This window comes from Natator depressus, chromosome 12, assembly GCF_965152275.1.
Source record: "Natator depressus isolate rNatDep1 chromosome 12, rNatDep2.hap1, whole genome shotgun sequence".
Taxonomy (NCBI): domain Eukaryota; kingdom Metazoa; phylum Chordata; order Testudines; family Cheloniidae; genus Natator; species Natator depressus.
Window position 1 is genome coordinate 32,570,290 of NC_134245.1, and position 13,175 is coordinate 32,583,464.

A 13,175-nucleotide genomic window follows, 5' to 3' on the forward strand; every position below is an offset into this window, starting at 1 on the left:
CTGTACACTAGTATCAGAGAAACAAGCATTATTTAATCAGAGGCAACAGTAACAGCATAAAGAAAAGACTGAAAATGCTGAAATTCCCTTTAATGGAAAGCTGCATGGGATAAATTATGTGTACAGTTCCAAAGGCATCCAAACGCTTTTTTACATGAGCGCTTACATCCATTAAATTATCATTTTAACACAGAAGCTAAATTTAAACAAAAGAACTAGAAAACAGTCATATGCTATCACCAAAAAAATGTCCTTAGCTTTACAGTTGTAGACACTGTGGGTAGGAAGTGGGGTCAGCCATCAATAGCAAGGGACTGGGAGCCAGGCTGCTTGGGTTCTATTCCTGGCTTTGATTGGACTTGCTACATGACTTCATGCCAGCCACTTAAATTTTTATACCTCAGTCTAACCAGCTTTAGGAAAATGAAATAATACTTGTCTCCTTCACAGGAGTGTTATGAGACCTAATCAATGCCTCAGAGGCCTAATTGATGTCTGTAATGCTCTGAGGTTGCATTTATATAGAACTTTTCCTCTGAGGCCACGTATAATATCATCCTCGGAGGACTTGAACACACATGTAAATTAATCTTGTTTAACCAGCACCATAGGCCAACAATTATTGATTTATATTTAGTAGCGAAATACTGTACTCTCATCATGGGTTAACACATTGCAGTTTCCCTTGAAAGACAATAATTTCCACACGGTCCGCAAGCTATTTCCTAAATATGGTGTTTATGTAGTGTTAATGACACTGTCAACTTAAAAAAACTTATGTTGTACACAAACACGGTCCTTCATTAACAATACTAAAAACCCCTTAGATTATTAAAGGTAAACAATCTAGTTTACATAGCACTACTTATTTTCCTTGTTTCCTTTCAGTATTTCTCCCACCGGGAACAACGGAAATCAATAAAGTCAATTTTACTTCTGTTTTCACTCAGGGGCTACCTACACTACATCTGTGCTGCTGTACTGTAGATACTTCCTACATGGGTGGAAGCGGGTTTCCCTTAGATGTAGATAATCCAACTCTCCGAGAAGTGGTACCTAGATTGATGGAAGAAGTCTTCTGTGGACCTAGCTGCACCTATAGTGGGGCTTAGGTCGACCTAACATAACTATGTCACACAAGGCATAACATTTTTCACAGTCCTGAGCAACATAGCTAGGTCCACCTAAGTTTTAGGTGTAGACCATGCTTCAGTTTGACATCTCAGCTCTCTGTGCTGCAATTTATATATTGTGAGCAGTTGCTTTGGATAAAAAACACTGACACTTCATTTCCATGAACTTTCAAAAACTGCAAAGAAGTGTTTATTACTTTAACAACTCCCTTTTTAATTGGAATTGTTTTTAATTGGGTACCAATCCTTTTGAGCTTTCGCTTATAATAACTTCCCTTTACAAAATTTAACATTGCATCCAAATTATCTGGATAGTGCCCTATAATATATACAGGGAAGGAAGAAAGGAAGAGATTATTATTTTCATTTTTAAATATTTGTGAAATGCTCATATATTATGGTGATAGAAATATCAGGTAAAATTTTCAAAAGTGCCTAAATGTCATGACTAAGATGTGGGCAAACTGATCTAGTGGCTGGAGAAGGACGCGGAGCCAGGCCAGGTCAGTTTGGATACCAGTAGATCAAAGTCTGAGATATGCCAGAGGGTAAACAAAGAGTCAGGTGCCAGGGTTCAAAAAAGAACTAGATAAATTCATGGCAAATAGCTCCATCCATGGCTATTAGCCAGGATGGACTGGGATGGTGTCCCTAGTCTCTGTTTGCCAGAAGCTGGGAGTTGGCAACAGGGATGGATCACTTGATGATTGCCTGTTCTGTTCATTCCCTCTGAAGCACCTTGCATTGGCCACTGTCAGAAGACAGGATCCTGGGCTGGATGGACCTTTGATTTGACCCAGTATTGCTGTTCATATGTTCTTATGTAGGAAGCAGGCAGGGTCAGGCTACCAGCAGATCAGAGACAGGAAGTAGGAGCAGGAAACACAAGGAAGGCTGTCCTAAGCAAGGGAAACCCAGTTGCATGGACATCTTCCTGTTCCTGTGGTCAGTTTAAATACAAGCAGGGAACCAGTCAAGACAAGGGTTTGAGACCTGCAGTTCATGACATCACCCTCTCACTAAGGGGTACCCTAGGGTGAAGTGGGACTTTCGGGGGTATTTCTGTGGAACACTTGTGCAGGTGAGGTGTATATTTTCCACCGGCTCCCAGGTACTCTCCTCAGGAACATGCCCCTCCCACTCAATAAGATACCAGAGCCTGCCATGTTTACATTTAGAGTCCAGGATCTGGTGAACCATGTATTGCTTGTGGTCTTGTACCTGTACTGCTGGAGAAGGTGGCTGGCTTCTGTGAGAGAAAGGGTTTTCCATGTAGGATTTCAAAAGTGATATGTGCACAGCTGAACCTTCAGAGAGCAGGGTAGTTGAAGTTCACAAGTGATTGGATTAACCTGTCACAGGATCTTAAAAGGGCCAAGGAACCACAAGTTGTCAGCAGGTCTGTCTGTGTGGAGATGCTCCGTGGAGAGCTATACTTTTTCTCCCACCAGGTAGGTGCAGCCTTGCTGTCAGTGCTGGTCTGAATACCATTTATAGTATGGTCTTGCTTTTTCCAGGTGATCCTTCACTTCTTCCTGGGCCTGATGAATCCACTTCACTAAGCCGTAGGCAGCTGGCTTGGGAGAGGATGCAGGTAATTGCAGGTGGAATCGGGGTTGATGCCAAAAACTGGCATGAAAAGGGCTTTGACCTGTAGACACATGGTCTTCGTTATATGCAAACTCCATGTAAGAGAGACATGAGGACCAATTATCCTGGTGATATTTTCTTAAGAATTTGGTTGGCCCTTTTGGTTTGGGATGATAAGTGGAGGAAAGCTATGTGCAGACCCTCAGCAGGCACATGGCCTTGTGCCAAAACAGGGCCATGAGCTGAGACTCCTTATTGAAGGTGATGCCCTCTAGGAGGTCGTGGAGGCAGACTACATGGTTAATCCATATCTGGGGTGTCTCTTCAGCACAGGGGAGGCCTGTACAGGCAACGAAGTAGGCCATCTTGATAAAGTGGTCCACTAATGTCAAAATTGTTGTAAATTTGTTGGACTTTTGAAATTCTACAATAAAGTGCATGGTGATGGCTGCCCAGGGTTGAGATGGGGTGTCCAAAGGCTGGGGGAGACTGCAGGGCTTGTGCATGGTGTCTTGGTGCAGGCACAAACATCACAGGAGGCAATGAATGAATGTGTCATGGAGCGAATCCAGGACCACCAAACAATAGCAAGATATTAGTCATTGTGTCTTGAAGTGCCCCAAGTGTCCTGCGAGGGGAAAATAGGGCATAGCTGAAGGACTGGAACTCTTGTGGGTCCTGGGGGAACAAGAACATAGATGCAGTCCCTTAAGTACTTGATCCCTTCCTGGGAATCATGCGATTGCTTGTTGATAATAGCCTGTTTGTCAGGTGGAATTCCTAAGATAGAGTTGTCTCCTTGTTATTGGGCCAGAAGACAAAGGGGAACCATCAACAGTCTCTATGAGGTTGGGAATGGCCTTGCCTATCAGGGGAATGTACAGGGTCTGGGCTGCTGCTGAACCCAAGTCAATGAGACCTGCTAGGATAGGAGTTTACAGGAGCGCCCCCGGTCTGTGCAACTGGACTGGCACCTGTAAGTGAGGAGCCCTCGGGTGGAGCGCAGGATGTGTTCCAGTCAAGACCGAAGTGTGGGGCAGCAATTTTCTCTGATTCCTTGGAGTCTGTACAGGGCAGGCAGAGATGGAGGGATCTAACTCACCATGGCAGAAGCAGAGATGGTGCTGGCAGGGCCGTCCTAAGGCATATGCCGCATACGCGGATGCATAGGGCACCACTAAATTTGGGGCACCATCGCCGGGATGGGTCAGCAAGCAGGTAAGAGGAGGGTCGGGTCGTAGAGGTTAATGTACTAGCAAGTTCAAGTTACGAGGAAGAGGAACTTACCAAACCCAATGCCTGTAAAGATCCTCCCTTTAGAGAAAAGTAGACAAAAGAACATACTTTGTTTGAGACACCAGAGAAAAAAGACGCAGGCAATAAATCAATGTTTTCAAACAAAGGCAGCATTAAAATAACAACCCAAAGCACCATCTCACTATGACAAACCCTTTCTGGTTTTGAGCCCTAGTCTCTAGACTGGGACAATACTACATGTGGGAGGAGCAAGGAGAGGCTTTGAAGAAAACGAAGGAACAGCATTTTCGCACGCAAATTGGGTGATCATCTACATGACCTGAGACTCCATAATGTGGAAGAATGGGAGGTTAAAACAATAAGGAGGAGAGCACCAGGGTGAAATTGGGTTCCATTGAAAAGTTGATGGCAAAACTCCCACTGAGTTCAATGGGGCCAGGATTTCACCCATCCATAGCCCCCAACCTGCCCCCCAAGTGTCTTGCTACTGCTGAGAAGACTCTCAGAGGGTCGACTGAGCTTAAGAAAGTGTGACACAGTTCTGAGTATGACTCTCAAGTCTGATTTATCCAGCTTAAAAGTCAAAAAGCCCTGCAATCGTAGCCTGGAGAGGGTTTCAAGTTACCGGTAAAGCTGGAGACAGAACCAACTCTAGCATTCATACCATTTGCACTGTGCTTGGAACATTTTGCTTTAATTCATACTGTTCTTTCTTTTGGTTTTACAAACTCGCTCATTACTGATTTATCACAAAAATAGAATATTTCAGAGCTGTGTTGGATTCCAATTATTGTGTCCGTCTGGCCTGACATGGTAATTTTCACCTGGAGCAGTCGAAGTGTATTTTGTGAGTAAGAATGGAATTTCTCATATAAATAAAAAGAAAGAAGCAGTTTGTCATTTAGCAGGAAATAAATTAATTACCAGACAAGGACTGGGAGGGAAAGACATAGGGATATAGAAGAAAAGAGGAAATAATTTTTGTAAAGGAAACTCTGTATTGATGAGGATAAGCACTGAAGATGGGTGTGCTAGAATATCTACATAAATACATACAACAGCTCTCTTTCTCCTATAAACAATTTTGAATTTACACTTTATCATAAGCGAGGCTCAATTGTTTGAATGATCTTAAACTGGACACATCATTTTTGTGTAGGAAGTCATTTGCAGGATGTGATTTTACTGGTTTCTGTGAAGCTCCCAGCACAAAAATAATAAACAACAATTATGCTGCTTACTATAGTAGGTACAACCCTGGTGGGGCTATAATTCTACCTGTCCTGCAGGCAACTTCCATGGAATAACATGAAGTTCCTGTAAAGCAAACACTCCCTTTCCTGCAGGACAGGAAGGATGTTAACGCTCCAGGATTATACACGGTACGTACACTACCTCCAGTGTCTCCTCATGCCTCAAGTACATCAACAATGGAGTGCCAGGATTCCAGTGCAAAACTTACTTACTTTCCCCCTCCCTGGCTCTATAGACCATGGAGATCCTTGGCTGCTCTCACAATTTGCCTCTACCTCTCTGTCAATAGCATGTTTTCCCCACTAATGGTAATTCACCCTAAAAGCTCTTAGGTCTTGTTCCATATTATCCTGTCATCTTCTCTGAACTCCACTGCACCACCCTCTAGCAAACTATAGCAGAGGCCAGCAATGAAGAGGGTGACTTGAAAATTTTTGAGCCAAACAATACAGTATTTTCTACTGCACTCAGTTTTTATTCACTCCTCACTCAGGTAAAAATATCATTTGTTTCAGTGGGAGTTTTGCAGAGTAAAGACAGCAGAATTTAGCCCCCTGACTCTTGTCAGTTTAAGTCAGCCTTTTAGTATTTATTAAATCAGTATTGTGATTTTTGTTGTGCTCAGCCCCCAGAATAATACTTCCCAAAATTCTCAAAGCCGAGCTTCAAAAAATGACTTTCAAGGGCTCAGCTGTGGTTTTGCCACATACCCTGAGTAAGAGGCAGTGTGTAGCTGCTCTGCTGTTAGAACCAGACCAGGAACCATCTCTTGGAGAGAGATGTCTGGTCTCTGGTTGCCCCCTTGCTCCATGGGAGAAATAATCTGCACCATCCCTATATATGGATCAGCGGAGCTGGCTGGTATATTGTGGGGGAGAGAGCTAACGCTTCACTTTTTCATCGTAACACTGACTGCCCATCCATGTGCACAAGAGGGGAAATAGTGGCTTTATAGAGCCTGCCCTCCTCCCACCATGCTGCTACTCATAATATGTCCCCTTACTCCCATGCACAGGCACATAACCAGGGCATAATCTGCCCCTACATTTGCACCTGCCACACTTTGCAATCAATTGTTTGTGTTTGCAAAGCTCAGAATCCACGGGCCAAATTTTCAGAAAGCTAGAATCCCAGGAATTTAAGCAAAAGAACATGATGATACAGTACATCTGTATTTGTACATGCAATGAATAATTACACATACAAATGGCACCGACCTGCCATCTGCATTCACAAACACCTCACTCTGTATGCAATTACCACGACTGCACAAGTAAAGCAAAATTAGGTGCAAAACTGCCCACAGTTTCTCCACACAAACTGGGACCTCTCAATTTTTCTGTAAATTTGATCCTACCTGTGAGAATTGGCTATTTGTGTAAACAAATCCTGTTCTATCCTTATCCTCATCACCACTGTACCTGAGCTCCTCCACACAGTGCCTTAAGTGACAGGACTAACATCTGGCAGACGTGGTTCATTCTCTCTCTTATCCGCTCCACAGGAGAGGATTGTGTGTGAGATGAAATTTTTGGTCTGGTTTAGGGGGAGGGGGGATTTTGTTCATTTTTAAATGCACACACTGCTTTTTGTTTGTTAGAGAAGGCAGGCTGAAGAAGTGCACCTTGCAGGAGCTGCAGAAGGTGGGGAGGTTTGTGATGGTCCTTACTTCCCATGGGAGTTTGTTCCATAGTCTTGCATTGGCTCCTGCAAAAGTTCTGTCTCCTGCACCGACAAATCTTACCCTTATGTTAGAGAAGCGGTCAACCATGGTCCTCATCCCAGAGCTTTAGGCAAACTTTTACATATCCCAGAGCTTTGAGCCCCTTGAAGATAAGGACTGAAACCTTGAACTTGAGTCAATGTTGTATGAGGAGTGGAAGACAGGTTTGATATGCTCGCAATAGCCCATGTTGCTGAGGAGGCACACTACAGTGCTCTGTACCAGTTGAAGTTTGATGGCAAAATTAATGTCTGCTTCAAAGCAAGAAGGATCTTTTGCAGTCACACAAGTAACATTGTAGATGCACACACTGAGGCCCATTTTTATATTGTCCCAAAGATCTTCAACTATCAGCCACATTTTGATAATGAGCTTGGAGTTCTCTTCAGGATGACATTGGCATCAACTGTGGGATGAATCAAAGCCCATGGAGGTCTTTCCTCTGATGTTGGTGGCTTTTAGATCAAGCACATGACGTAGGCTATAGTATCTTCTTTCCACACGGCATGTATGGCATGTAGTGAATGGAAAGCAGTCTGATTGTTAGAAAGATCACATGGTGCTGACTAATAACACTAAGCTTATGGAGAAGGGATGCTCCATATTTAAGGAGTGTGGATTTAGCCACAGAGGCTGAAGCACTGAGACTAGGGGCTAAATTTGCAAAGGGGACTTAGGCGTTGCTCCATTCAGCATTGCAATGCCTAACTTATAGACCGCCTAGTGGAATTCACAACTCTGATTTAGGTGTCCATGCCCCTTGTACAATAAAAGGGGGTGTAGTCTAAGCCCCACCCTCAAAGGGAATTAGGCACCCAGCTCCAATCAGGATTCACAGCCATGCACCCTTTCCTGGAGTTAGGCACCTAAAGACAAACCAAGGAGAAGGAATTGGAACCCAGGCCTCCTCCTTCCCAGATGAGTGTGCTAAAGATCAGGCTATTCTCACTCTGGCCAAATGAATATATACGTATTTATACAAGTGGAACAGCTTCAACAGAAAACACACACATACACACACACACACACACACTCCTCCCCCTGGAATGCATAAGAGCACACTGCTAGGAGGTAGAACACCTGAGTTCAAGTCCCTGCTCTACATCAGGCAGAGTGGGGATTGGAAGCTAGGTTTCCCATATACTGAGCAAGTGTTCTTAGCCACTGGGATACTGGTTCAAAGGGGACCATGCCTTCCCCCTTTGTGTGGGGTTAGGTATGCTCTCAGCGTGCATAACAGAGTAGGGTCCTCAGTCAAGGTAGGTGGGAGAACCCACCAGGGCTTAAACATCAGTTTAGGCACCAAGCTGCTCAATGGTGTCAGGACTGAGGCAGCAGTGTGCATGCCAAGTGGAAGAAATGTAGGCACCTAGGAAGCTTTAGAATAGGAACATAGGCACCCAGGGACTTTAGGCACTTCCAATGTTAGGTAGCAGCTGAGTGGCGGTTTTGTGAATGCCAGTGATGCCTAAATTTTGGACTTAGGCACCTAAAGGGGCAGCTAGACACCTACATTTCTCTTGTGAATCTAACCCCAGGTTTCATGACAGTTAGAATAGAATTCTGAATGTCTCATCCTCCCTTGTGAGCAAAGAAATGCTGTGCTCTGTTTAAAGCGTTCTCAGCTTCTCAGTCACATTTCCCATTATGGACTTTACTCTTCTTCTCCAATACAGGCACCTAGCAGGACTGGGCCCTTTGTTTTGCTCAGTGTGTCCTGCTGATAATTCAGCTGAAGACTCAGGTACGGAAACAGAAAAGAAAATGTCCTTTGCAGCTAAGGGATAACAGCAAAAAAAAATTAAGTACATCAGGTTCAGGAAGCCTGCTAAACACGATTGAGATGCTAAAGGAGCACTCAAGGACGATAAGGCGGAGAAACTCTGTCAAACTCTGACATTGCGGAGAAACTAAAATGAATTCTTTGCATCAGTCTTCGTGGCTGAGGATGTGATGGAGATGTCCAAACCTGAGCCATTCTTTTTAGGTGACTGAGGAACTGTCCCAGATCGAAGTGTTATTAGAGGAGGTTTTGGAACAAACTGATAAACTAAACAGTAATAAGTCACCGGGACCAGATGGTATTCACACAAGAGTTCTGAAGGAACTCAAACGTGAAATTGCAGAACTATTAACTGTGGTTTGTAACCTATAATTTAAATCAGCTTCTGTACCAAATGACTGGAGGATAGCTAATGTAACGCCAATTTTTAAAAAGGGCTCCAGAGGTGAACCTAGTAATTACTGGCCAGTAAGCCTGACTTTAGTACCAGGCAAACTGGTTGAAACTATAGTAAAGAACAGAATTGTCAGACACATCGATGAACATAATTTGCTGGGGAAGAGTCAACATGGTTTTTGTAAAGGGAAATCTTACCTCACCAATCTACTAGAATTCTTTGAGGGGGTCAATAAGCATGTGGACACGTGGGATCCAGTGGATATAATGTTCTTAGATTTTCAGAAAGCCTTTGACAAGGTCCCTCACCAAAGGCTCTTAAGCAAAGTAAGCTGGAAGGTCTTCTCATGGATTGGTAACTAGTTAAAAGATAGGAAACAAAGGGTAGGAATAAATGGTGAGTTTTCCAGATGGAGAGAGGTAAATAGTGGTGTTCCCCAGGGGTCTATACTGGGCCCAGTACTATTCAACATATTCATGAATAATCTGGAAAAAGGGGTAAACAGTGAGGTGGCAAAATTTGCAGATGATACAAAACTACTCAAGATAGTTAAGTCCAAAGCAGACTGCAAAGAGTTACAAAGGGATCTCACAAAACTGGGTGACTGGGCAACAAAATGGCAGATGAAATACAATGTTGATAAATGTAAAGTAATGCACATTGGAAAACATAATCCCATAATGTACATATAAAATGATGGGGTCTAAATTAGCTGTGACCACTCAAGAGAAAGATCTTAGAGTCATTGTGGCTAGTTCTCTGAAAACATCCACTCAATGTGCAGCAGCAGTCAAAAAAGCTAATAGAATGTTGGGAATCACTAAGAAAGGGATAGATGATAAAACAGAAAATATCATGTTGCCTCTATATAAATCCATGGTAGGCCCACATCTTGAATAATGCAAGCAGATGTGGTCGTCCCCGCTCAAAAAAGATATATTGGAATTGGAAAAGGTTCAGAAAAGGGCAACAAAAATTATTAGGAGTATGGAACAGCTTCCATATGAGGAGAGATTAATAAGATTGGGACTTTTCAGCTTGGAAAAGAGACGACTAAGAGGGGATATGATAGAGGTCTATAAAATCATGACTGGTGTGGAGAAAGTAAATAAGGAAGTGTTATTTACTCCTTCTCATAACACAAGAACTAGGGGTCACCAAATGAAATGAATACGCAGCAGGTTTAAAACAAATGAAAGGAAGTATTTCTTCACACAAAGCAGAGTCAACCTGTGGAACTCTTTGCCAGAGGATGTTGTGAAGGCCAAGACTATAACAGGGTTCAAAAAAGAAGTAGATAAATTCCCAGAGGATAGGTCCATCAATGGCTATTAGCCAAGATGGGCAGGGATGGTGTCCCTAGCCTGGTGGTCCTGCTTTGAGCAGGGGGTTGGACTAGATGACCTCCTGAGGTCTCTTCCAACCCTAATCTTCTATGATTCTAGCCTTTGTTTTCCAGAAGCTGGGAATGGGCGAGAGGGGATGGATCACTTGATGATTACCTGTTCTGTTTGTTCCCTCTGGGGCACCTGGCACTGGCCACAGTTGGAAGACAGGATACTGGGCTAGATGGACCTTTGGTCTGACCCAGCATGGCATTCTCATGTTCTTATGTAAGGGATGTACTTGGAATGAGGCTATTGAGCTAACTTTACCTATCTGAGATGTTAGATAAACAGCAGCATCTAGCATAAGAGTTTCTATCATGAAACAAATTATTTGAGCACTATGAACCAGCGATCTTGATGTGTTAGAATTAAGTTAATTACCATCTTCTAAAAGTAAGTTATTCACAGACAACCAGACGTGATTTTGATGTGTCTCTAAGTAAGGGATATATTCTCAGCTACACCAAAAAGATTTGATACGGCTGTGTCTTTCTAGCCTTCTGGTTAGTGATTACATATGCTGCCTACCAACCTCTAGGGTATTCACTTTCTACAAGAGGTTCATTAAATGGATAAAGGCATTCATGTAAAGCTCTTCCCAGGCCTAATTATTCAAGATCTGTATTATCTTAGCCCCACATTTGTTTATTTTGTATGCAGCTACAGGAAGCTGCTTGTCAGGGATTCAGATTCTGGCAAACAATCCCATTCAAGTCCACTGTTTGGTCATTAGGCTCATAACGAGCAACTCAAAAATCTTGCCAACTGAGCCATGAGGGGATTTCCCCACTGCTTCAAGGTTAGGGTCAAATGAACATGCTCCCTTGAGAGACAGCAATGTTTACTTGTCAGAGGGCAGGAGTTGGAATCAGCAACTCCTCAGTTCTAATCCCAGCTTTATCGCTGAAAGCAAAGCTGCTATAATGCCCAGCGTCCAGCCTAATGTAATGACCCTATATCTCTTCCTTAGTCTCAAGCACAGGGACTGTTCCCAGGAATAGCTACTGAGAAGTATGAGCAGCCAGATGTAAATCAAAGCAGTCTTCAGGTTGCTCCAACTTATGCCAGGAGCCAGGCAGGTCCTAAGCTTGAGAAGTGCAAAGGTAGCTTAAAGCACCTATCCTAACTCTGCCCGAACAATGCCCTGTTCAGTCAAACCAGAAAATAGTTTATATATTTAGATATCAAATGACCGAAATAAATAAATGAAATAAATAAAAGGCATTTCTTCTGGGGCCTAATCCAAAGGAAAGGCTCACACTGACTTCAGAGGGCTTGGGATCAGGCCCCTAAGATCTATGTACCTTTGGCAATTAACATAAAATCAAACCCAGCAATCTTTTCTTTATATGGTAGTAATTAGTCATAACACAGGAAAGACAAAGAGAAACAAATCCTCCCTCTCTAAATATTGCCCATTAAGCAACAGCTCCCTCTCCCAAAAGCCCCCATAAAAAACTTTATAGGAACAGCAGGCCACACTGTAGCTGATTTAAGGTTAAAACTTCCCCAACCTATTTTAAGAAGTAAACCCACCAACACTCCATTAGGGTCTAAAATATTTATTAAATACACTCCACAACTGTATGATGGCTTCGTACCAACAAAACGAGCCAGCATTTTGCGAGGGGAGACTCAAGTGTCAGGAATGCATTTAATCGTCACTCTAGAGCAGTGCTACTCAAAGTGGTGGTCCGCGGACCGGCATCGGCTGCCGGTCTGCGCGCACATTGAAAAAAAAAATGCCGGTCCCCCACATCAGATAGCTTGAGAAGCACTGCTCTAGAGAACAGTTTTCTGGAGAGTAAGTCAGAAACACGCCAAAGCAAAAGAAATAATTTAGTGGAATTTTTTTCCAGTGTACAGACATGCGCTGAGTTTTCACATGACTCGCAGCTGCTCTCCAAACTTAAAAGAGGAGAAATGCTAAAAATAATAATTATAATAATAAAAAAATAGCAGAATAACAGAAACATACATGCAGACATACAAGAGGGTCCAGCCCTGCAGTCCTTACTCAGGCCAAACTCCACTGACTTCACCGCAAAGCTGAGCACAGAGTGGTTTCACAACAACGGTTTCATTAGGAGCTATCGCACTGCACACTGCCCATACACACAGAAGGGTTCACATGTTAATGGGGAATATATCACTCAAATGGTCTGCGATACTGCCAGTACAAAGAGGGGTTTCTATATGAGTGGCTTTACTTCGTAGGTTTCCCTATGTGTTTTATACATATGATGGAGTCACAAGATTTGAAAAAGGAACATTAACACTGAATCCCTTTTAAAACATGCTGCACTGCTGGGTGTTTCTTGTAAAGCTCTGTTTCTCGGAGGTTTTTCTATTGTGACAGGAAAAACTAGAAGGGCCCAATTCTCCACTCCCTCACCCCTTGCTCAGCCTTTTACACCACTGCAAAGTGGGTGTAAAACATTGCCAGATCAGTGGGGCAGCATTTTATGTCTCTTTGTACTCACTCTTCACTGGTTTAAATGATGGTGCCAGGTGCAAGTCAGTGGACAATGGGGACTGTGTTGTTACTTACACTCCCAGTGTTACTTAAAGATAATTACAGAAAGATTAAGAAAATAAGAATGGCCATAATGGGTCAGTCCAATGGTCCATCTAGCCCATGCCCTGTCTC